This window comes from Neolamprologus multifasciatus, chromosome 15, assembly GCF_963576455.1.
Source record: "Neolamprologus multifasciatus chromosome 15, fNeoMul1.2, whole genome shotgun sequence".
Lineage (NCBI taxonomy): Eukaryota > Metazoa > Chordata > Actinopteri > Cichliformes > Cichlidae > Neolamprologus > Neolamprologus multifasciatus.
In genome coordinates this window covers 12,751,307-12,775,954 of record NC_140453.1, presented here as the reverse complement: position 1 = coordinate 12,775,954, position 24,648 = coordinate 12,751,307, and the positions used below count along the sequence as shown (strand labels likewise).

Genomic DNA, 24,648 nt, shown 5'->3' with positions numbered 1-24,648 from the left:
ACCTATAGTAAACGTTTGACCTCTGTTATTGCCAACAAAGGTTATGTTACAAAGTATTGAGTTGTATTTTTTTACTTTTTTGCCCCACTGTATGTACCAACTAAGATGTGAGTGGTTGGCAGTTCGGGCTCCAGTGGGCCCCAGGGTCTCAATCTTTGTCATGAAGTCACAACAATGGCCCAGCACTTCAGAGGTTGTGTGTATGTGTGTGTGGATATGTTACTGTGGGATGAAAGCGAGCCATTGTTGAGCCTGCTTCAGCCACTGACACAGAAAGACGAGGCTGATGGCAGCAGCTGAGGTTACATCAAAGAGTGTGTGTCTCTTTGTAGTCAGTTCTTTACATTTATGCATCTGGACATGTTTAAACATTTTACACAAACACGTTTGTTTGTCCTGTGTCATTTATGTTTTTCACTAGTATCAGATGTCTGAAACACCCCCCCCCCCCCCCTTCCCTGGTTGCACGAGAGGCTAACTGCGAGGGCAGAGAGAAACACACAAGGGATAGAATTTCAATTAGACATTTTTCTTCGAGGCACTCTTTACTAACTGGAATCCATCTGCTTTGGGGCGGTGCACAAGCGGTGCAAAACTGAATCTGTGAGCCACTGAAGCCACTCACCACCTCTCATTTGTTGGTTTGGTCATAACATACGTGCTTCATACCTCACACTTTGGTTTTCCCTTTTCCTCTCTAATATCTTATTCTCTGCTCCTTTATTGGTGTGTGTGTGTGTGTGTGTGTGTGTGAACATCATGGGTTTCAAGCTAATCACTTCAATGGTTCCCTAGCTTTTCGCTAGGATCATTATGAGTCTTAACGTGTCTCTTCAACAATAATGACATTCCCGTTACTTTAGACTTCATTTTGTGTTTAGTGCTAATTAACAAATTTGTGTATGTTAATGAGGTAACCATTGTACCTGCTCAACCACTTGTTATTGGTATGTATTAGAATGCTAATGCTAGCTTGGGGCCTTAATGACAATCTTACTTGCATGCTATTGATTCGCTACTAACTGAGATAACTGGATTGGGGGTCTGTGTCATTTATTAAATCCAGTCTGGTGCTGTTCTCCATTTACTGCATCATATAAGCGGCACTTCACCAGCAGACCCTTATGTTTTGCTAGGACAATAGCGATTATAGCATTTAGGGAGCTAATACAAAGCGTCAACAGTGTGGAGACGTTTCCCATTTTCCTTGCCAACTATTTCTGTTTGTGAGTTTGTAATAATTTGAGGTTTATTGTGGTTTAATGATAGGAGGGGATGACAGAAAAGCTTCACTCTTTTTCATTGTATTGTATAAGGTTTAACAATTTTAGGTACAAGTACATAACAAGTTATACTTTCTGCTCAAAATCACTTTCTTCACAGTTAGGAATAAATGAACATCCTGATGTTGCCTTACATAGTGAGGTTTTGCAGGCATGTGATCACTAGCAACGTGCAGCAACTGATTTCATCCAGTGAGAGCCAGAAACGTCCAGGAATCATTGCCAAGAAGTTTGGATTACATTTTTCCTTAGCAACTGGTGATTATATCACATCCAATCTCTCTGGCATTTCATGATGTCATTCACTAAAACACTTCAATCGAAGAATTATTTCAGAATTGTATTTATCTGCTTGAGGTTCTTTGCTTTTCAAAGAGAAGTACAGCTCAATAATTTAACACTGTTTCCCCAATGAGTATCTGTACCTGTAATGGGACTGATAACGCTTAAATCTGGCCATCCATATTTACAGAATTGCAAAGTAGATGCCATATATAACGCAAGTCTTTATAGTGACAGAAACCAAATCAGTTTAATCATATATTTGCTGATTAGAGGATAAATCAATAAATTACCTTGAGTAAGAAGAAAAGATCCAAGTTAAAAGGAAGGGAGATTACAAGGTCACTGTGGAGCTTGGCTCCTTCCTTATTATTTCTTCCCTCCTCTTATCTGTTATCATTTATGAGACCTAGGTAAACCTCTCTGTTTGCACACCTGGGTTTTACAAGAGAGAATGGGGGGAGGTTAGGAGCTTGATAAGGTTCAGCAGAACAGAACACAGCCACATAAGATATGGGTAGATCTGATAAGCACGCAACAGCTTGCTGACAAAGCAAAAAGTGACTTGACCTTCAGCTGAATAACTTTTAATTAAGGAACACGATCTCAAAGTTGAAGCGCTTCCCGAAGAGTGTTGCAAATGAATTCAGCCCTTTTAAGGTTGAAGGTAAAAATCTTGCATTAGTGTTTATTAGATGCTATATTAAACAGGGGTGGATCTATCTTTACCTGATAAAGAGAATGGTCAAACTGATGGGACCAGTAACCCTCAGTGAAACTCTGCCGTTGAACTGCTCACCTACAAACCTACTTTGAAACGAGCAATGCTCCTCCAGTTTCTCCCTTATATTTAGCTTTGCTGAAATTTAACATGTAAGTGTTGAATTTGTTGCAGAGGCCTGAAACATAGATGGTACATTGAGGATAAGAGATGAAGAATAAGAGATGAAAAACTCACAACTACTGTGAAAATATTTCTGAACAGAGCACTGAACGACATGCTCTATAAGAGCGTGGTTTAGCATATGACCCAATGATAATGTAGTTCTCTACTTTCTGCACATATATGACCTATGTATGACAGTTAGTGAAGCCCTGTTTGATTTATGGTCACACAGACTGCGTTCGTCCTTAACCTTGCTTATATGCAAACAGAGCACTCTTTGTAAATCTGTTTTTGCAAGGCATTCTACTCCTAAAATGCAGGTATGGAAGGTAACTTTGGTCTGCACATATCTGATTTAGTGGCCATTGCTATAAAAGTTTTGCAAATGTAATGTAAAAATTATACATGCTCATGATTGATTGTAAGAGAATCAGGGTATTCTTTTCTGTGCTCAAAGCTCAAAAAGACTTGACTGCTTTCTAAGAAATATACAGTGAAACTTAATTCTGAAACGGATAACACTGAAAATAGAATGATTAATGCATTGTTAGAGCACTTACATCTGTTAGCATATGGCGTAGCATATTAAGGGAGTTTTTCCTTCCCACTGTCACCAAGTGCTTGCTCAAAGGAGGTTGTTTGATTGTTGGGGTTTTCTCTGTGTTATTGTAGGGTCTTTGCCTTTCAGTATAAAGCACCTTGAGGCAACTGCTGTTGTCATTTGGTGCTGGAGAAATTAAAATTCAATTGAATTACTCTTTTGGCATATCTTAGTTCTGCTCAACCTCTCCAATTCTCACCATGTGCCATGCTTTTTTCATCCAAAGTGGATAGCTGGGCAGAGAGAATCCTCAGAAGCGCATGTGTGTGTGTGTCTGTCTGTCTGTCTGTGTTTGTGCTTCTCATTGCTTATGGGGGCATGAAATCGCTCCAAAACCCCAAGGCACATCGGATACCGCTTTACCCAGACACAGAGCCTCCCTCTCTGTTACTCTCTCCCTCATCTCTTCCTTCATCTTCACCCTGTGTGGCAGTATGATTTTAGGCATTATGGGTATCTGTGATTACTTTTTGCTTGTATATCATCACTCTGTTCCCAGAGTGACCTTCATCCAAACCAGCTAGCCATCTGCCCATCAATCACTCAGTTCCCTTGGTGCTGCTGAGGAGAGTAACTGATATCCAGAGACACTGACCTCAATACCTGGAGGGTCTCAAAATGGCTCCGTGGCAAGGATAGACACAAAACACACATGGATTCTTAGGAGGAAAGCATGCACTGGCAGAAATACAGAATAAATCCTCATACATACTTCAAATAGGTTCAACTCAAAGAGAGACTCTGAAGTGCACATTTCTTATTTCCATATTCTGCTCCCAGCCTTTGAATGTGTAGGAGCCCTGATATAGGGAAGGCTCTGTTCTCGCTATGAATATATATGTCTATATCGGCATGTGTGTGCAGGGAGGCCTAAGCCAATACCGGGGAAAGCCCTGGCCTCAGCAGTTGTTGTACATTTTCCCCCAGAGAGATCTTCACTTTCCCCGCACACATGCTTTCCTTTCTGGAAGAAGCCTTCGGGTCACCCTTACATGTAAAGAGGTTTAAAAAAAAAAAAAAAAAAAAGAGAGCAAGAGCTGAGAAAAAGAAAGTGGGCCCCTCGCCTTCTGCTTTTCTCCTCCTCTTCTGTCAATCCCTCAACATGTTGGTGGAGGTGGCGGGGAGATGGGTATGTAAAGTATTGGAAGCCATGATTTGGCTGGAGTGAGTGTGCAGTCCGACCCTGTTATGTATTTAAGATACTTTACACACTATAGGCAACTGTAACCAAGGCAAATTAAAGGGATACACAAAACTACCTCATATGAGGAGTTAAAGAAAATATTCCAAAATAACCAAACCCATATTTAAACTCGGCCTTAGTTTTGATCTCTACTCCAAATCTGTAAAGTTTCGTGAGTCTAACCTGATCACTTTTGATGTGATTGTGGTTTTGACTTGACGAAATCTGTCCACACACATAAAAAAACACCTGCCGAAGCACTCTAAAACCACCTTTTGTGGTAGTTCCCACTTCACTAGGTGTTAAGAAGTGTAGGACAGCATTTTGCATGTGAAAATTGGGGTTCCCGTCCTTTCAGAATTAAAGCATCAGTGATTCTTTAATCTCAAGTTGTGTTCTTTGCAGGGAAGGCAGAGCCTGCAATAATAACAGCTGCAGTAGAACTTGCAGTGAGAGCAATATTCCATCCCTTTTGCTCTTCATTGGTTGTCAAATGATATTATAGAAAATGAAGGAAAAAAGCCAACTCCAGATGAGGCAGGCACAAGAAAAAGTGTCACATCAGAAATAAAACGCTTAATTTGCACAGATTTTTAAAAAGCACAAAAAGTGAAGCGGACAAGCTTCGGACGCTGTGAGCAGTCCACCCCGAATGCCGCGATATGCCTCCAAATGGCTCCACACCCTCCTCTCACCACGAGAGTGCTCTGCCACGGTGCAGCGTTCAGACTGGAGGGTCACACCAACCCTCCACCCCTCTTCACTTTGACAGTACAGTTTAATTATCTCGGACCCCCCTCACTCTGGAGAGAGCTTAGCGAGTTGAGTGCTTCTCTGTCTTTTGCTCTCTCTCTTTTCTTTTTTTTTCAACTGGTCAATATTGGCAAGGAATCCATTTTCATATGACCACATGAGTCAATGTGTGCATTATTCATGAAGGGCCATCTCTGCTGGCAGGCTCCACCACCCAGTGTGGAAAGAAAAAACAAAACGGGAGGCTCGTAATCCATTTTCAGAGTGTTGGCCCTGTTGTATGGTGCTATATGCGCCTCAATCTCTTCAAATATGGGTTAGTGTGCCTCATGATGTCTCTCTGCGCCTCCCCACTGCCCCCTCTTTTTCCTTCAGTTTGCTCTTCTAAGCGTTTTTTTGTTGTGATTGTGACACCCTTTTTTCTCTTCTTCCTTTATTTTTGCCACCACAGCAAAACGGTGACAGAGTAGAGTAGAATAGAATAGAACAGAATAGTGGATTTCTATTTTGTCCTATCTCTGTTCCATGTAAACAAAGCCTTAACAGTTATGTAAGTTTTTGTTTTAGAGTCAGTTGGCTGCAGATTGAACTTTCCATGTTGATCACTGCCAGAATGCCCTAACCCTCTCCGCGATGGCATCATGCTATCACAAGTGTATGTCTGTGGAAGTGCATATTGTGTGCACTACCACAGACATGCACACATTGCTAAGGTTTATCAGCATGTCAGACTTCAGGCTGCTCATTTTTTCTTTTTGTAATTCATCTACACTGAGTCGGATCTCATTTGTCTTTCCGTATTGGCAAAGAGTTGTTGTCGATGTGTAGGGGTTTTTTTATTTTTAAGAGATTAATCACTCAGACAACTGATCTAATTCAGCTTTCATGGTCATCATGGGATTATGAGGTTTAGTAGATAATGTAATCATGAGGTGCGTAACTGCTGGTTGCACTGGTGTGGCAGCAAAACCACAAACCGACAGAAGGTGTGGAATTCAGGATTTTTAGTGTTTATCGAAGGGTTTTTACCGATGTTCATGCAAGGAGAGCAGTCGTTTGGCAAAATTCAGCAAAAAATTCTGGAATTTTTCATATTTTTACGTAACTCGTTGGCATGTTTGGGGACTATTTGAGATTAAGAGGTGTGGCTCTGAAAAGGTTAGGCTGGGCCTTGGACCGGGAATGGAGCGAGGACAAATATGGGCCATTAATCCACTCTTTAGCATTAGCCAGTATTACACTTCATCTGTCAGTGGCTGCTGCACCATGGGACACTGAGGCTGAGAGCAAGTGTGAAATTTTTGCCCGTTTGAGCCACGTTTTCCTCTCAGTATCAGCCACACTCTCACCCCCTTCTGTCTCTTTCTTTTGCTCATTTTCAGTGCCTCGCATCTGTCACCCTTTCTTCCTCCGTCTTGTTCATTTTCCCTGCCTCTGTATGATTACTGAAAACTGTATAGAGACAGTGCAAGAGCTCTGCGAAGAGTGGCCAATGCCATTGGCTGGCTGGCACTCCACCCCCACTCGCGATTGGCCGCGGGCTTCAACGTAGGATTCAATCAGCTGGGTGGAAGTGTATGTAGGTCAGTGTGTAGTGATGTGAGCCTTTTTCTCTCTCTGTGTTCCCCTCCTCCACCGCCTGGGTTTGGTGAACCGGCTGTTGTGTTAATTGGCCACGTTCCAACTTTCAAACCCAGACTTGAGGCGAGCGAGGAAAGGGGGAATAAAACAGGGAGGTTAAAAGAGGAAGCGAGGTGAAGGAAGGAGGCAGCAGAGCATAGGAGAGCGTAGGCGGGAGAGTGGGGGTTGGGGGGAGAATTAACATGGGGTGCCCTGTTGCATCTGAGAGTGCAATAGTGTGTGTTAGCGTGTTAGGCAGTCAAATACACACAGACACACAAACAGGCACCTGCTGGCAAATATAGCTCCACAGTGTCTTTCGTCTCTCTCCGTTTGAATGTTGGAAGAGATGGAGGAGAGCGAAGAGTGTCACAAATAAATATGATGAAAGAAGGGAGATTGCAGCTGTGAATTGGTGGTACACTATTTCAAAGTGCGTGCTTTGCCCAACTGCTTCTTCACACGGAGGCTGATCACAGGACATCCTGAGTTCGCAGACCACAAATGACTTAGAAACAGGATTGCTTGGTTATCTAATCGTCTGGGTTGTGACACTGTGCACAAAGCGAACCCATTCATTTGTGCAGCAATCTTCCAGCAGCTACCCCTCGCATCCGATAACAGCTTTTAAAGTTGAGCGCACCGCCCAAGGAGAAGTCTGCCTGGCACTTCTGTACTCAGCTGAACCAGTGAATAATTCACGCTAACCCAAATTCTTCTACAGTGTTTACTCTACCCCTAAGTGCTCCCACACACACACAGTCAAGCACCCCCCCCCCCCCCCCCATAAGTGGTGCTCCCTAGGCGTTGCCCATAGTAGACTAACCCAGACAAGCAGACTGTGAAAAGCAGACAAAATAAAGTCTTGTACACTTCACTTTACTACTCCCTCCTACTTCACATTAAAAGCACCCTGCAGCAGTTTGTGTTCTCTGCAGCCCCTGCCCGCCCCCTCCGATGTCTGTCTGTCTCTCCCAATCTGCATATCTCACCCTTTCACACAAGTCTGCGTTTTCTTTTATTATTACTCCCCCATATCTTTGCATTTTAGATGCAGCCCTGCCCACACGAAGTAAAGCACATTCTTGTCTGTCTGGACGTCTCTTATTTCCTCTTTTAAATCTTGGTGCTCTCATTTTTTTTCTTCTTTCGGATCTTCTCGCCCTGCCCCAACCTCGGAGGCTCATCCCTGCCCCGACTTCATGCACACGCACAGATACATAGGCTGACTTTAACCTGAACTTTACCCCCAACTTACCCAGCAACTGACCCACTTAGTGAGAAATAGCGCACCAGACGGGCGGCGGGCTTTTTACTCCAGGGCACGCTGTGAAAACGAAGCTAAAAAAACAACAAAAGATGCAAATGCACGCACACACACACACACACACACAGAGACAAATACAGATATAAGACAGGCTTACTCAGTGTCTGGTAATGCAGACTGGTCACACACAAATCCAACTAGAAATGCATACAGTAACATCTTTGTGACCTTAAATGAATACTCTCCAGTCTCATGTCTTATGCAGTTGTTACATTGTTAAAAATTCATAATTGCAGAAAGCTAGTTAAGAACACTGATACGGTTTGCGTGTGTCCATTCAATATGAACAAGAGCTAGAGCATTTTTAGTGCAGCTAGTTTGGTATCATGTTTGTTTAATCCTAGAAAAAACTGATAAATCGTGATTTGTGGAAAATATTCTTTTACTAATCAGAGTATAAATAGTAGTAGGTTCTGGCAGGGAGATTTACTGTGTCTTCGCTCTAGGTTTACACTGTGCAGACAGATTTGAAAATTATGTAAATTTTCTCATTTAAATGCTTAACCTCTCCTCAAATTTTTAACCTCTCCACTGCTCACCAAGTAGACGGCATATGGCAGCGTACAGATAGAAAAAAACATGCATCCACAGAGCCTGTAATGTACTGCGCGCAACCACGCCTTGAAACATAAACATGTCTAAAGGCAAATATGCACTAACGCACAAGAAAGATGCATACGCATTATACAATGGAGAGATACGGCGCTAGCCAGTTCAGCTCTTCGCTTCCTCCTCAGTCTCGTGACCAGGCAAGCGATTGACAGATCGACTGACTCGTGCAACGCCACCGCTTCCTTTTTCCCCTGCTTATTTCTGTCACTTGCCGGTGCCTGCTGACTGCATGTGCCACAACACAGCTACTGCTGCAAGGTCAGCATGTAGGTTCAGATGGGTAAAACTCACACGAAGGATTTTGGTTTGGCGTTGCACAGCAGACACCTAAAACCACTTTTTCCCCCCGTCACTTGTTTACTTCTTTTTTTCTTGGTTAGGGTTTTTTTTTTTTTTTGGCCTACTTTACAAGACTTCTAGTCTCTTACTTCTTCCTCCCTTCCACGGTTGCTGTCTGAAGCTCCGTGGACCTGTTGCATGACTAGCATTTGTAAGCAAACCTAAGCAAGCCTTTCATTACTGTGTGCATGTTTGCATTTGGGTGAAAGCGCTGTCAATCAGCTCTAAGGTGCTGCTATTTAGAGTCCTGCTTGAAGGAGTCACACACTCTCAGGTCAGTGTGGTTTGTTAGCCCATATGTGCGTGTGCTTTTTTTTTTTTTATTACCATGTGGAGGTTGCGGTGTTGAACCCCTTATAGAAAGAGGCCTGCTCTGCTCAAAAGCCTGTCGGCTCTTTCTTTCTCTCTCATTTTTTTTCTCTCCACTCTTCCTTGCTTGTTCCTTTTTTTCCCTCTGGTTTACAAGGCCTTCGCACACAAGCTCTAAAGGATTACCAGACACACCCCTTTCAGAAGCACTGAGCCCTACAGCTCCATAGTCACCTTGCAGTGTGCGTGTGTGTTGGTGTGTAAGAGAACATTTGAAATCCCGAAATTACTACCCACTCTGCCTCCTCAGAGAGAAGAACGTGTGGGAGGAAAAACAAAAAGAGAGGTGTGGATGGAGGAGAGAGCTGGGAGAGGGGGGAGTATGAAGAGCAGATTGAGTGATGGCTGCTCACCAACACAGACATGGAGAAAGAGGCAAAGAGCAGAGTTTTGGCCTACAGCCAACCAGTGCCACCATACAGCTTTTGTTGTGAGAGTTGACTTAGAAAAGACCTTTCAGAGAGGCGAAGAAAGAAGCGGGAGATGACAGGAAAATACAGAAACTGGCAATGAGAGAGCATTAAAGAGAGAGAGGACAAGGAACAAAATGGGAGGAAAAATTATTACAAAAGGGGAGCTGTTAGGGAGAAGATGGACAAATAATGAGAACGAAGAAAATGAAAGTGGGAGGAGGGTTTGAGGGAAAAGATAGAGACTCATTCATGAGCCTGTACAGTAGATTAAAGAGATTAGGCCACACTGTTCTGCTCGTCTATTCCTCCCTCCATGTTTTTTTTTTTATCCTCTGCCAAACCGCTTAGTCTGTAAGAAACTTTAGGCATGAACTTAGACAAACTAGGTAGTCTCTTGTTTTTGTTTTTTTTTTACAACAGGTGAGGTCAGGAGAAGTGCACTGAGTCACTAATGCCATGGGAAATGGGATCAGCAGCTTAGATGAGACCGGCTTCTGTGAGAATCACTTGAGGTCACGGCTGCAAGCTGCACACATTTTCACAACCGATCTTAGACATAGCAACGACTGAAAAGTGCAAGTTTTTCTTTTGCTGGTCACCCCTGCACGAAAAACACTCGCGAAAGACAGAAGTGGTAGCAGTGCAATTATCAGTGGTCTATTAATAGTGAAGTAACATTAATATAAAGTGCTGCGTGTGGATCAGAGGGAGGGTTATGTGAAGGGACATGGGACAGGTTATGTGATTCAATAGATAGATAGATAGATAGATAGATAGATAGATAGATAGATAGATAGAATGTGTATATGTGTGTATATGACACAGAAAACCTTGTGACTAATGAGCAGAAGTACTGCCATGCATGAAGCAGGAAACTAAGCTATGAGCGTGTGAGAGAGCTAGGACAGACGACATAACCCATGCGCCCATACTTGTACCTCAAATAGTAAGATATAGAAAGAGGGTATTTAAGTTCACGCTGCTCTTAGGCTCAAAATAAGTACTGAGACCTGATAACAATACAGTCTGCTTCAACTCTGCTAATGAAATTCCACTACAGGCACCATGGCACTCAAGCGAAAAAGGAGAAGCTTAAATAAGAAGTTTAATTTGCCTTATTGCTTGTTTCATGACAGAAGTGTCTTCCTTATAGTGAAGACTTGTTTTTCACTGTGCTTTCTATGAGGTGTTAAAAAAAATTGGAGTGACTGGTCCGTTTGGACAAAAATGCATAATTTAAAATTCATCACAGTCTGGCTCATAACCTTTTCAGCATGTCTGCTCTCATTCCCCCAGACTCCCTGTCACTTCCTTTTGTGTATTTTTTAATATTGCATAAAAGCACAGCATAGCTCTTCCATACCAGAAAGTCTTAATAAAATCCAGACAGGTCTAAAAGAAGAGAAACAGAGAGCCTTGTGCAAGATTTTTTTTCCTTCTTTTCAGTAATTAGGAGCCCCGTAAACAACTAAAACTGAGCTTTTCTTGTAGGCAGATGTGAAAGAGAGGTGGAGATAAGAATCACAGAAGAGACTGTGCTTCTGAGAATGACGCTCACTACACCCGTCTGTGGCTATGGTTTTAAGTTCACGTCCTATGTCAAAGTTAAAAAAACAAACACACAGAATGTTTCGTTTTTCACCACTCACTGTTTCGGGTAGATCAGGAATTTCACATGTCATTCTTGATTTAGCGCTATGAAATTGTCAATCCACAAATAAGCTGTGCTTGCACAATATGATCCGTATGATCCGTATGTGCAAACCTAACAGCACATAATGTGCGTAAGAAACAAACGTGCATGCAAGTGTGCATCGGTGAAGAGGACGTGCACGTTTACGCTATCGTGAGCCACTTTTCATAATTAATAAGCTTAACAGACGCTTGCATCACTTACACAAACAGACCTGCGTAAAACTTCTGAGTTCATGTTTGCTCATGCTCAAATACACACACACAAGCTCCACTGCAGTGATCCACACAAACAGTGATGTTTAATCAGCCATAATTATATCGGTCACGCAAACCCGTGCACTTACGGAGACCGGTGAAGTGTGTTATGTGGTCATAGAACAACTGCTTTGCTCTATAAACCAGGTTTTTCAGCATCTCTGTCACAGGAAGTGATGAAAGCGGAATAGAAGAGAAAGGAGTACATTAAGGGGGGGAAACTGTGGTTTTACACAAGGACACAAAGTGCAAAGTGAGAGACAGTTGATGCCAGTTCTGGATTTTTGTGTTGTTGATATTTTGTTTATTTCTTTTACCTTTGAGTTCAGTAGTCATGTTTTTGGGGTATTTCATCACAGACTTTGTACGATTTCAGTTAGAAACGACAGAAATGAAAATATGCATTTGTAGAAACTGTAAATCCAGGTCAGAGTTGAGGCAGCTGCAACTCGCCTTCCTTTTGTCTTGAAACAGGAAGTCATGTGATTCCTCAGAGGGCTTGAGCCCAGAGGGGCTGAAAAAGAAGCTCATTGTTGCTGGGGCAAAACGCATAGGTTGGTGTGTGCTTTAACAGAGTGTGTGCGTGATTTGTCTGTCTTGCAGAGGCAACCAAAACTGTAACATGACTGACGGGAATCTTTCCCGCACCGTAATATCGGTGCACAATTGTTCACTGATATTCTTCACTTTTAAAAGCACTTTAAAGAGCATATGGAGAAGGAAGCCCTCTTAACTGTGTCCCTTTGCAACACTATTAATTGCATATTTAAAAATTAAAAAAAGTTGGTCATTAACACTACTTAGGATCTCCACTCGCACTGAAACACACATGAAATCCACAATGTGAGCATATGCATGTCAAAGACCTTCACCGCCACCTCGCTCCCTTTCTCCTGCTGCTCAGCTGGTGTGTGGGAGGAAGAGAGCTGACAGGCCTGAAAGTGCTGACATCAGCAGAGAAGAAGGCACACACTCAAGTACACACAAACACACACACACAAGGACATGCACTCAAATGCTCATGAAGTCAAATAGAAACACTTTCTGTTGCAGAGGTGTTGGTTAGATCAGGTGAGGTTAAACCTATTAGATTTAAAAAAAAATAAATAATCAAATTTTCATTTTTTGCAGTATGACTGGCCAAACTGGTACAAGTCATAAAAAAATAAACATAAATGAGTTTGCAGCATGCTTTGTCATCACAAAGGCTTAGGTTTGGCTTTAATAACCTCGTATTCTTGTAGCTTTGGCACTCATTTCTATGTGTTAGTGTGAAATATTGCATGACGGTGGAGAAACGCACACCTGCAAGATGCACACTGAGTTTTGCAGGATTATCTAAACCACTCTATTTTGAGGTTAAACTGCAAGGAATTAACTTGGTATCTGTAAACTGAGCTCAGTGTTTACAATCTGCAATTCATAATTTACCTTTGGGTCCCGTTCAGAATAAGTTCGACTGACCTCTGGGGTTGAGACCCATCAGACTGACTGATTGTTTGTTTTTCTTGCTGAGCTAGATATCCTTTTATGAGTGTCACACACTCCCGTTTCTCAGAAATCAAATTTCAGCATCATGTTATTATTAGAGCAAGCAGAACTGCAAAAATAAAGGCCGGGTTACAATAAACCACAATTATCCTCTAAATGTTTGTCATGGTACAGCATATGGTAGAAATCAGTGCCCTGCGGTCTGCTGTGTGTACTGTATCTGTTTTTAGCACCATTAGAGTGAAGAGCCCCATGAACACCAGCAGGGCCTCAACTCAGCACAAGATAATCTGGACCAGATGTGAATTCCCCTACAGCAACCAAGGCACCAATCACAACGCAAATACTCACATACAAACAAGGAACAGCAAGTCACAAGTTTCAAACAACTGAGGTCAAACTCGATTTGTGGACTAGTATTTTGTTACATGATCATGTGCAACACTGTTATCGCCGTGATCTGTCAAACGAGATCATAGCTCACCTTCAGCTGAGTGAATTGATAGGTTCAGAGGTTATTACAGTGCACACGACAAGTGATAGAAACGCAGGCATGACCGGGTTACAGCCTGAGGCATCAGGCAGCCTGTGCTGTGGAAATATTCGGCCAAAGAAACGACACAGCTCAGAGTTGCACGCACACACACACACACACACACACACATTGAAGCTAAAGTAGCTAGAAATTTGCTGGCAAAGGTCTGCTTTGGATTGTTGTTGCAAGATCAGTGAAAAGTGAACTCTTGAATAGGCAAAGAAAAGTTTAATACATTTATTACAGCTAAGGAGATACAGTGAGACAGTTTGGCAGGACTTGCGCAAATGTTTGTGTTACATAAGTTCAAGGTCTTGACTTAAGTTCTCTTACAACTCTTATTAACATAGGCATCACTACAACTGTACTAACAAGTGTACAGTCACAGGCCTCATATTGCTACAATCCTTTTTGTCTTGTGACACAGAGAAGTGAAGAAAAACCTACTCTGTGTCCACAATCCAACAGGATGTTTATAATAATGATGGTCATAATAATAATTTCTACTTGGGAGGAATTATGGCATTTAAAATAGTGCCAGTACATTGCGTGAGAGTTTATAGCTATTGCTAGTTTCCTACCTTATTCCAAGCTAGGCTATAATGTACAAAAATCCCTGTTTGTTTACCAACTCCTGTTACACAATCAGGAGTTCAGCAGCCAAAATTGGCACAAGGGTACACCTTCGTGCACCGTGAAGGTTCTTATCTATAGCAGATATTATGAAATCATCATGTTACCTAGCAACCACCCACAAATGGGCTAAAAATAAACAATTTGTAGCGTCTACGCATCAACAACACTTTATAAAAGCATAATAACATCTTGATTTCGTGACAGCTAACAAAACTGGAATTATCCATGTTGTGTTGTGATGTCGCCATGTTGCCGAGCAACCACCAAACAACACAGACCAAACAATACTGTACCATGGGCATGTGCTATTAAATGACATTTTCAACTTACAGTTGCGCAAAATCATACTATAGAATATTATAGATAAAAATTTCTAATAAACACTGATTAAATGGGGAAAAACATGGAACTATAAGAAATACACAAAAGAAGATTTTCTCAGATTTTTCTTCTTTTTTAAAAAACACATCTGGTGACACTAGTAATGTATTATTTTGGTAGTACAGAGTGGTGCTCTGTGAAAAGAAAAAACAGAAGTCACAAGGAAAACATTTGTAGAGCAGAAATAATAAATGACAATATTAGAAATTATTTTTAGTTACTAAGAAAAATCCACAGTGTCAAGAGTGGGGGAATCTTCTCTGTACTTCAGTTCTTCTTTGTATTTTTTTTTTTTTTTGCTGAGAAAAATCAGGGTGCGCAGTTCTTTCATAAATCTTTCACAGACCCTCAGAGTAATTCATAAGCCACTCTGTGTCCTCAGTTTAGCTAAAAACATTTTGTTCTGTACAGAGCTCAGACAAGTCCTCAGTGAAAATACCGCTATGCACACAGGGAAGAGGGGTGTTAAAGGAGGTGGCAAACCTCAGTCGACCCCTCACCTAAACGGTGCATGTTAAAACGTCATGTATGTCTCCTCGCCCTCCCTTCCTACTACTGTCCCTCCTCTTTTCTTTCCACTGACCTGACCTGTTCTTCTTTTCTTGGTTTTCTTTCAACTATTAAAATAATTTTCCCCCCATTTTTGGGGGCTGCCACAGAGTTGCACCTATGAGCCTGCGTGTTAGTATGTAAGGCAGAATAAACTCACTACTGATAAACAGAATCAAGTTAAACTAAAGAAATTGGTAAATAATACTGGTGTGTGGTTTGTTCCGTTTCATTCACTGAGAAACTTAATGAAAGAGATCAACGTCAACTCCTTCACCTGCTGTTGCTTGTGCTGAAAATGAACGATAAATAAATCACATTGTCTTCCTACATTGTCCTTGAAATGTGTCTTGAGTGGCGAGGTGTAGATGCCAGGCTCATACCCCAAATGTATTCCTTGTCACCTGCACCATATCTTCCCACAGGAATGGCAACATTCTCCTTCCTGATCATTTTATACGATTTGGTCCTTCCCTCCCCCACCACCTCTTGTCCCTCTGCACTTCAGCTCTGCTCATATCACACAGAGATGTAATTAATCATGTAGGCACCCTGCTACTCTTAATACTGAGGCTGTCCTCTTTTCCTTCACACTTTATCTAGCTCTGTCTCCTCGAGTCTCTCTCAATGACTTTCTATCTCTCCCTCACACACACACACAGACTCATTAATCACCTGTTCACACAGGAAAGCTCTGTAATGCATGCTAGTGGGATCATTTGGTGGTTAGCCTTTCTTGTCTTTTTTACTATTCTCTCTTTGTACTCGGGTATACCTTGCGCCATCGCACGTCAATGTGTTTTCCTTCTCTAACGGCTCTTCTGTCATCAACGCTCACACGCCACGATTATCATCACTGGCAGGCTCGCCCTCTGGTCTCTCGCTATTTTTAGATGTCTGTTGATGAAATCGTTCAAGTTCTTAAAAAGGGCAGGCCGAGAGTCACCACAGCGTCATCCCAAAGCCAGGGTAGAACGGCCAGAGAAAACCCCAAACAACTCCACAAAGCAAATGTATTTTGAATCTAACAGCAGCTTATCGTCAAATATATTAAAAGCTTTTTTTTTTCTTTTCTTTTTTTTTTTTAACTCTGGTTCTCTTTACAAAACACTGGCAGATGTCTGGTCCTTGCTTCATTAAGTGCCTGGTACATTTTTATGTTTAGACTGAAGGAGCTTAAAAGAGCTCAAGTTGGCATTAATATAACAGGGATTTAACAGCTAGGCTCGATTAATATTGGAATAGAAAGTTATCGGTATGGGTTGACTGATCCATGTGCAAGTTCACTTGCATGCGCAGCTTTTAGCAGTAGCACAGCTTGAATTCTTACGAAACAAAACAGCACGGATACGAGAGATTTGTTCCTGATTTTGGATGCACACAGCTTTGCACTCAGACTCTCTCTTGTAAGCCTGTTTCTCCTTCTGTGTCTGAAGAAGTCATCTTTGTCTTAGTTGTGTGTGTGTGTGTAATGTGCGTGGGTGTGTATTTGCATGCGCGTGCGTGTGCGTATATGTTCTTGGCAGGCGCACTTGCTCTGTAGCTTTAGGACGCTGTGTCCTGGAACTCGGGTTGATAAAACCCAGCAGGGATGTCCTGTGTTGTCCCAGAGCAAAGACTACACACACTGTTCTGAGCTATAATGAACAACATGTTGGTTAATGTACAGCTACATATGTCTCGCAAGCTCATGTTTCTTTGTGTGCTGATGTCAGAAATAAGATTTTTTTATTCCGGGATGTATCCCTGACCCCACCAGTTGCTCTGTGTTTGTGTGTATGCGCTTGTTTGTGTGCGTGTGCTGAGGTTTCTATAGCCCCAGCACTGATAAAAACACACTGACCCAGTGAAGCCTAGGCAAGGTAACATGACTAACCATTACCTTTGCATGATCTACACTGATTGGTCGTTTGAAGTGGGATGGGTGAGCCAACTCCCCCCGACTCAGGCAAAGTGATTGGAGGAAATGTCAGAGTAAACAAGGAGCTCTTTGAGCATGGGGCCTTACACATTATTCAGTTAAAAACAGACAGAAAAGAGAGCGAAGGAGACGAATCAGAAGTGGTGAGAAAGAGAGAGAGGTTAATATTACATTAGTAAGGCATTTGTGATGTCAGTAGCTTCTTATCTTTTGGTTTAATCGGGTCACAATTGTGGAAAACAGCATTTGTGCATTTTTGTTGCTCCCGTTTACATTGTGATATGTGAGTCAGGTTTTAAAGTTGTTTTAAAGATGTAAGTTTTTTTGTCAAAATTACATTTTTTACCTTAAATGACACTTAAGTTTTGTTTATGTGTGCCTTAGTTAACCGAATTAACAAACTGTACAAAGGAACTATAAGCACGACGAGGATCCTACCAGTAAGCACCAGATCCCTCTTCAGCACACACACACATAAAGGAAACTTAAACACACACACAAGCTTGGAGAGACACCCAGCCTCTGGCCAGGAAACGCACATATGATTGAAGAGAATGGAATGTTCTGTCTGAGGTCCAGAGCTCAGGGCAGCTGGAACCTGGGCCGAGTGTATGTGTGTGTGTGTTTATGTGAGCGTGTGTGTGTTTGTGAAGGGTCACAGTATAAATAATCGTCCCCTCTCGGGGAGTGTTAGCACAGACCAGCAGGGCAGTTTATTTATAATCCGCCATCTACGTGTCAAAGACCTGCGTGTCATCTTCATCTCTGTCTGACGTTACCTGGCTACACTTTCAGTGCTCTCGGCCACATCTTACACACTCAGATTAGCTGTTCATGCGAGAATGTGTGTTTTATATATATGTTTGCACAAATGACTTTTTTTTTTTTTACACATGACTATTCTTAATTCGTCCAAGTTGTTACATAACATCACATGACCCAGAACCAGAAGGATGGATAGTAGTGAGTTCTACATTACATTATCTTGCACTCCTTAAAAGCCAAATTCCATCCATCCATCCATCCATCCATCCATCCATCCATCCATCCATTTTTTTGCCCTTTTTCTGGCTCTCCCCGTGCACCTCTTCCAGTTCTTCCAAGGGAACACTGTCCAGCCAAGTTATGCAGTCTCACCACGTGTCCTGGATCTGCCCTACAGTCTACTCATGCTCAAAACTCCCTGCATTCAGAAGGAGTCTTGCTAGAATGCCCTCAAGATGCTGCTTGTATCTGAGATTTCTTTTGGGGGTTTTTTGGTTACTATCCAAAGCTCATGGCTGTAGTTGAGGGTAGGAATGCAGATCAACTTCTGATGCCACAACAGTCTGTCTGTCCTCCCCCTCCACTCTCCTGTCACTAATGAACCGTAGCCTCAAACCTGGAGGTACTAATTCTCATTCCCACCACAGTCACCTGCGAACCACCCCGGTGCGAGCTGGAGATCACTACTTGATGAACCCAAAAGAACCACATCATCTGCAAAAAAGCAGAGATATGATCCCAAGGCCACCAAAGTGGAAAGCCTCCACTGCTTGGCTAGGCTTAGAACGTTTTTCCATAAAAGTTGTGAACAGAATGGGTGTCAAAGGATAGCCCTGGTGGAGTCCAGCAGCCATGAGATTCGACTCAGACCTGCTGCGAAGCACTTTTGAGTGAGTGACTTCTTAAAGTCTGCAATGGCATCCACTTTACTGCAAATTTTGCACAACAAAGTAAAGTGCCAGTAAATGCACCACTCTGCAAATACAGCTTGCTAACAAGCTGCAATTTTAAATAATAGAAACCCAGTAAATTCATGCAGTAAGAATGAATAGGATCCTTATAGAAAGGTTAGTATAAATCATAAACATAGCAGAATTGTAAGAGAACAGAGGAATCATAAAAACTATGACGTTCAGAGTTATCATATCTAAATAAGACCTCTTTGTCCCTTGCGTTTGCCTCAGAAACATTTTATGGTCATATCTGTTGTACATTTGCCAGCAAGCTGTCTACCACCTGTTTGCACAAATGTAATCTTATTTGCACTCTGTAAAGACGCCAAACTTCAGGGGAAGCCAAGACTTATCCATATATCACTCCCTGATCTGAAATAGTAGCTAATTTTGTGATAGTTGTACACTTGACCCTGCAGCAGTCTCTGTTGACACTGGTCTCAGATCAGTGCTGGTTTACATAATGGCTGATAAAGTTGTATTTGTCTAGGGCTCTTGAAAACATGCACAGTGTACCAGTTGATGGTTAAGTACACCATAGGTGTGAGGCTCAGGTCACACAGTTTGTCCAATCAGGGAGGTGGAAGCAGGACAAGAGGGGTGGAGTTGTACGATGTATGGGGTGAAAAGTGCAACCTCAAAGCACCTTTGACTCAGTGCTCTCTAATGACTCCATGACACTATAACCTCATGACACAACTCTTTCCTGCACACATGAAAAGCTGCGTCCTCCTTGCCCCCTCACACCTTTTTCACCTTCACATGAACACTCTCTTGTGTCCACACTTCTCTCAAACGAACACAGAGTACAAGGCAAAGTGAAACTGACCCAGTTCATGCATTGGAGTTTAAATATGTGCTGTAGCTGGGTGATGAAATACACTTGCAACACCACGTAGACCCTCCCTTTTCTGTACTGCCTGGCTACATAAAGCAATTTCACTCCACCAATCACCACTGCTACTGCAACAACCAATTACAAAGCGCTCCCAGGATCGTTTGAACCAATCAGAGAAATCGGCTTTTAAATGACTTTTCAGTCGTTTCTTTCTCTGCATTTAAAACACGACATTTTGCCTATACATCAGTCTAAATTTCCCGAGTGCACTTACAATCCCCTTCTTTGTTTAAAAACTTCATTGTGTCTATAACACACCTGCACCTCCGGCAAATCAGTTTTGCATAAATGCAAAAATATTCTATGCATTCACTGACACACCTTCAAAAATTTGAGGATTGAGTGAAAGCAGGGAGGGAGATTCCTAGCGTGGTTGCTGACAGTGATTAATTGTTCCCACATGTTGCTGACAGACAAAAAGGCCTATGTGTTCCTACGTTTTAGCTGCAGCTGGTGCGCACACACACGCACACACACACACCCAGCTGGGGCCTGTCTCACCAAGCAAATTCAACTTTATCTGGCTACTCTGAGTTAGTTGGCTTTTAAACCTGGATAACCGGTCTGCTAAACAGTTGATAGCTGAACCTGCATTATCTAGGTGAGCAGAGGTGAGTCAGAGAAAACATAATTAGAAAGAGCACTTTATTTTAAATATCAAATCAGATGTTGATGCAATCTGTGTCTGTTATCAGTTTCATTGGCAAAAATTAAATGATTAAAGCTTTTCGAGCCACACTTATGCCTGTCTAAATATAAAGCTATGGCTAACTTGGAGGTTTGTTTAGCTCAGGAGTGTTTAAATTGCTAGGATGGCTCTTTGTGAGGCTAACAAAATCTGCAAGCACAACTGAATCACAATTCTAATTCAAGTTTTTGTCGTTGCTGCCAACGTTCCACTCTTTGTGCCGTGTAAAGATAACCATAGTCTGGCTGTCACGTCCTATTTAACCAACAGGTATGAGAGTAATACGGATGCTGAAGTAACTCTCAACAATGCTAAAATGTCAAACTACATCTTTGAAGAAGTATTTTTTTCTTTTCAAGAAATGAAAAGCAAGGTTGAGTTAAAAAAAAAATCTATTTGTCTGCCTTTGTGACAGGGCCCTCCTGCTAAACTTCAAGTCTCAGAAATTAAAGCTCACCTGAGAGAGAAATAAGAGGAGGTCTGAAGAAAGAAAGAATTTAAAAAGAAAAAAGTCCCGAAAGTTACCTGGATAGTATCAGCAGTTTCATTCTGCGTTGGAATGTTTTTGTTGCTGTTTGTAGGTGTGTATGTGCGTTATTTAGCTGCCGTGGCTGCATAGTAGGAGCTATGAATCAGAGCTGCTGTCTCAGTGAGCTGTTTTTATTAATGGGCTTCGGGAATACCCCAAAGGAGCTACAGCAGTATGCATACAGTATTCAGCTCACACTGTGACTTTACCATGTTCACACATAAATTCTTAACGTGCAAATTTTCAGCAAATGAAACAACTTTAATAGTTTGGGGGTGGTAACCATCAGGCACATTTAAAAATGAATAAATAAAAGGAAGTCGCTTCAAAGTAAGAGATATTATCACATTTTTGAAATCTACTCTCAGGCTACATTAAGTCTTTTGACATAGATTCAACAAGGTGCTGGAAACATTCCTCAGAGATTTTGGTCCATATTTACATGATAGCATCACACAGATATGCAGATATGTAGGCTGCACATCCATGATGGCAATCCCACGTCACACCTGACAGGAACAAGACATTTTTTGCCTTTTCTCTTTTTCCAGACCATTTTCTGTAAACCCTAGAGATGATTGTGTGGGAAAATCCCAGCGTATGATTGGCTAATTCGATATTTGCACTAACAATCAGTTGAACTGGTGTACTTAAAGAAGTGGCCAGTGAGTGCATGTCAGTAATGACGGGAAATTTAAGCTTATGATGGACAGGAGGAGGTGGGTTTTAAATTTAAGCTCCAGGACTTTGGTTTGGGCTCACCATATGTGTCTTAAGAGTTTTTCCTATGTTTTATATTTTATATTAAGTTTAATGAACTCATGGAAATTTCAACAATATGCTGGGTGTGTCATTAAATGCAGTAGAAGAATCACAGCAGACAGAAATGAGATGTTGTGGTTTGCACGACAGGCTGAATGTCTGCAAGAAATGCAAAGTAAAAAATGTTTTAAACGGTTAAAAGGTCAGGCCACCAAAATCAGAAAACAACATACTTTCCATGTACTAAACCGCAGGCAGTGCTGCATCTATGCACAGTTTGGATTGTGGTGCTCAAGGCAAATTAAAAAAAACACGGAAAACTGTGCCTAGGAAATCCTTGAAATCTCCAGAATAAAAGTGGTGATCAGTGCAGTTTGTGAGGAAGAGTATGTGGGAGGGCTTGCTTCTACTAGTTTATCACACATTGTACTGACAGCATGCACATTATTCATTCTTTCATCTTGTAATCATCATGTTCTTATCCTCCCTTTCACATGGATCCAAATTTTCTTTTCTTCCGATGAAGGGCCATGCTGCGGTTGCAGATGCCCTGCTTGCTTTTATCACTTGCCCGTCACACAAAGTTATGAAATATCACACTTGACATTTGAAGGAAACGAGCAATGGCACAAAAAAAGAGATGCATTAAACAAGTGGCTTTCGAGGGAGAAGGACTGATGAAGTATCAGGCGCTGGCAGGTGAATGTTTACACCAGCTGGATAAAGAAACTCTGTTATTTAAGAAATTATCCTATTATTCATCCCGCCAAAGTTTTTTATTTTTCCTTTACAAAGCCGATCCCCTGCCATTATTTATAACTTCTTGGCAGATGGAAACATTTATGTACGTGTGTGTTCTGTAATAAAGCAGCAATACGTCATGCCTCGAGAGATGCCGGCAGAGGATAAACACTGGTCTCTCTAGTATTTATTCCCCTCTTACCTCACTGCAGAATACACGGTGCACAATTGAGAAATATGTTCGCACCATCATTCATGATTCTATGCAATGCATAGCAAAGGTCGGGAGAAGCGTACGCTCCAACAGAAACAAGTTTTTGCATAACAGTTGCAAACCATTTAGGAGCGTTTTCATATAACTATCACAACCGCACCCATAGTACGCGCTCAAATATGCATACACTCACACAGGGTCATGGGTTCAGTTTGGCCCCAGAGATTTTGCTCTGCCAACACAGCATTCAGAAATGTAACTTAAACCCATTCTCTCTCCTCTCTGACTGAACTGCCTTTGACCAGAATAACAGTCCTGACCAAATTGCCTGTAAACTGTTGCCCGGTAAAGACGGTGCTGCTTCGTGGAAAACAATATTGTGATTCCCACAAAAACGAGAAGATGTTGGTTCTCGCTGGTTTGAACCCAGAAGTCTGTTCCGTCTTTATGAGTAAAAATATACATAAGAGGTAAAAGGAGAGGGGAAAATTGCATGCATGTTGTGGATGGCGGTTGGGTTGTTTATATGGGAGGATATTGCATAGCCCCAGAGTCCCACAGGGCCCATAAGAGCTATGTGTTTGTGAAACAACAGAAACTGCGGAAGAAGGAGGGGATGTGGAAAAAGAAGGAGACTGAGGCAAAATAATTAATTCAGCAAAGCCTGCAATAAATTGAGAAGACGGGGAAAGTGTAATTAATGCTAGAGGCAAGGTTATAAACATATAAGTTAGTGATCCAGAACAGAATTATTTTTCATTAAAATGCATGTTTCTTTTTTTTTTAAGACTCCTAATGGTGTTACTGTGAGTTGAAATTTGAGACTATGGCTGTGTGTACACATTGTTATCCTGTCATAAAAAGATCCATGAAATGATGTCCTGTTATGTAACCAGATGGCGGCGTGTGTGTTGTGTGGGAGCATGTGTGCGATGGCCGGAAGGGGTGGGGGGTGGGGGGGTGGATGTCCAGATGGATAAGAACATGTTTGTAATTTAGGGATCAAGTTGGAGTTTCAAGCCTTAAATTACTGCGTTTACACAATGCCATGCTCAGTTTAAGCTGCATTAGTCAATTATTGAAAAGAGTACTGAAGTGAACAGACTTCTCTAAAGTAAACAAGGCATGTAAAATCTTTGCTGTTGTGCAAATAGAAACTCATAATGACACACATCAATAAAACTTGCAAGAACTTCTCATGTTTAAATAGTATCCCAGTTTTATCAAGCTGTGTTATCTGTTACTGGCCTTTGACTCTTATCTTGTGGTTTAACTATAACCCAAGCCATTGCATCCAAAAGAAGCCAATCTGACTCTCTCAGTCTTTTGTGTTCTGAAACTACTAGAAATATCAGATAGTCACCTCAGTATCACCCGTTTTTAGTTTGGCTAACATAATCATTCTGACACTTCTACACTTCTAACATGAAGTTTAATAAGTACACCACTTTTACCATGCACAATTTCCAAGGTTATGGACAGATAACAGAGTTACACATGAACTCCAGGAGGATCAGATCTATACAAGCAGTGAGGTTGCCCTTTGTCCTATGTGGCACATGACAACATCTCTCACTACTGGAAATGCTCTGTTTGGGTACGGTGATGGGAGATGCATGAAAAAAGATGTGCAGAAGGACCCATTATGGCATGGGTCCTTCTGCATATTACTGGCTCTATTTATGAAAAAGGATGGGTTGTACACGACACAGACTTTGTACTGTTAAGCTGGTAGGGTAAAGAGTGTTTAATGTTAGATGCAACTGAGTTTGACATTTGCGTTTCTGGGTAATGTCTAGAAAACCTCTGGGCTGCAGTGCACGTGTGAAAGTAGCTCGACAATGATTGCAAGTGTGGTGAAAGTCTCTGCACAATGTGAAGCACGAACAAATGTACGCCTGCTAACTATTAATGCTAACATAGTCAGCAGCAAGACAACAAGCATTTCAACAGGGTTGTTATGTAGT

General features: G+C 41.8%; 1 protein-coding gene and 1 long non-coding RNA gene across 4 annotated transcripts in view; both read left to right on the top strand.

Moving 5' to 3' along the window:
- Window positions 1-24,648, top strand: part of foxo3b (forkhead box O3b) — a 42,640-nt gene that overhangs the window by 13,238 nt on the left and 4,754 nt on the right. The window lies entirely within an intron of this gene.
- On the top strand, window positions 79-23,462 carry LOC146501710 (uncharacterized). 3 transcript variants are annotated; one of them, XR_014869607.1, is made up of 2 exons: window positions 79-10,404; window positions 10,454-23,462. It is a non-coding gene; the product is annotated as an uncharacterized LOC146501710 (long non-coding RNA). The 3 variants fall into 3 exon arrangements; XR_014869605.1 differs by having other exon boundaries at window positions 10,442-23,462; XR_014869606.1 differs by having other exon boundaries at window positions 10,438-23,462.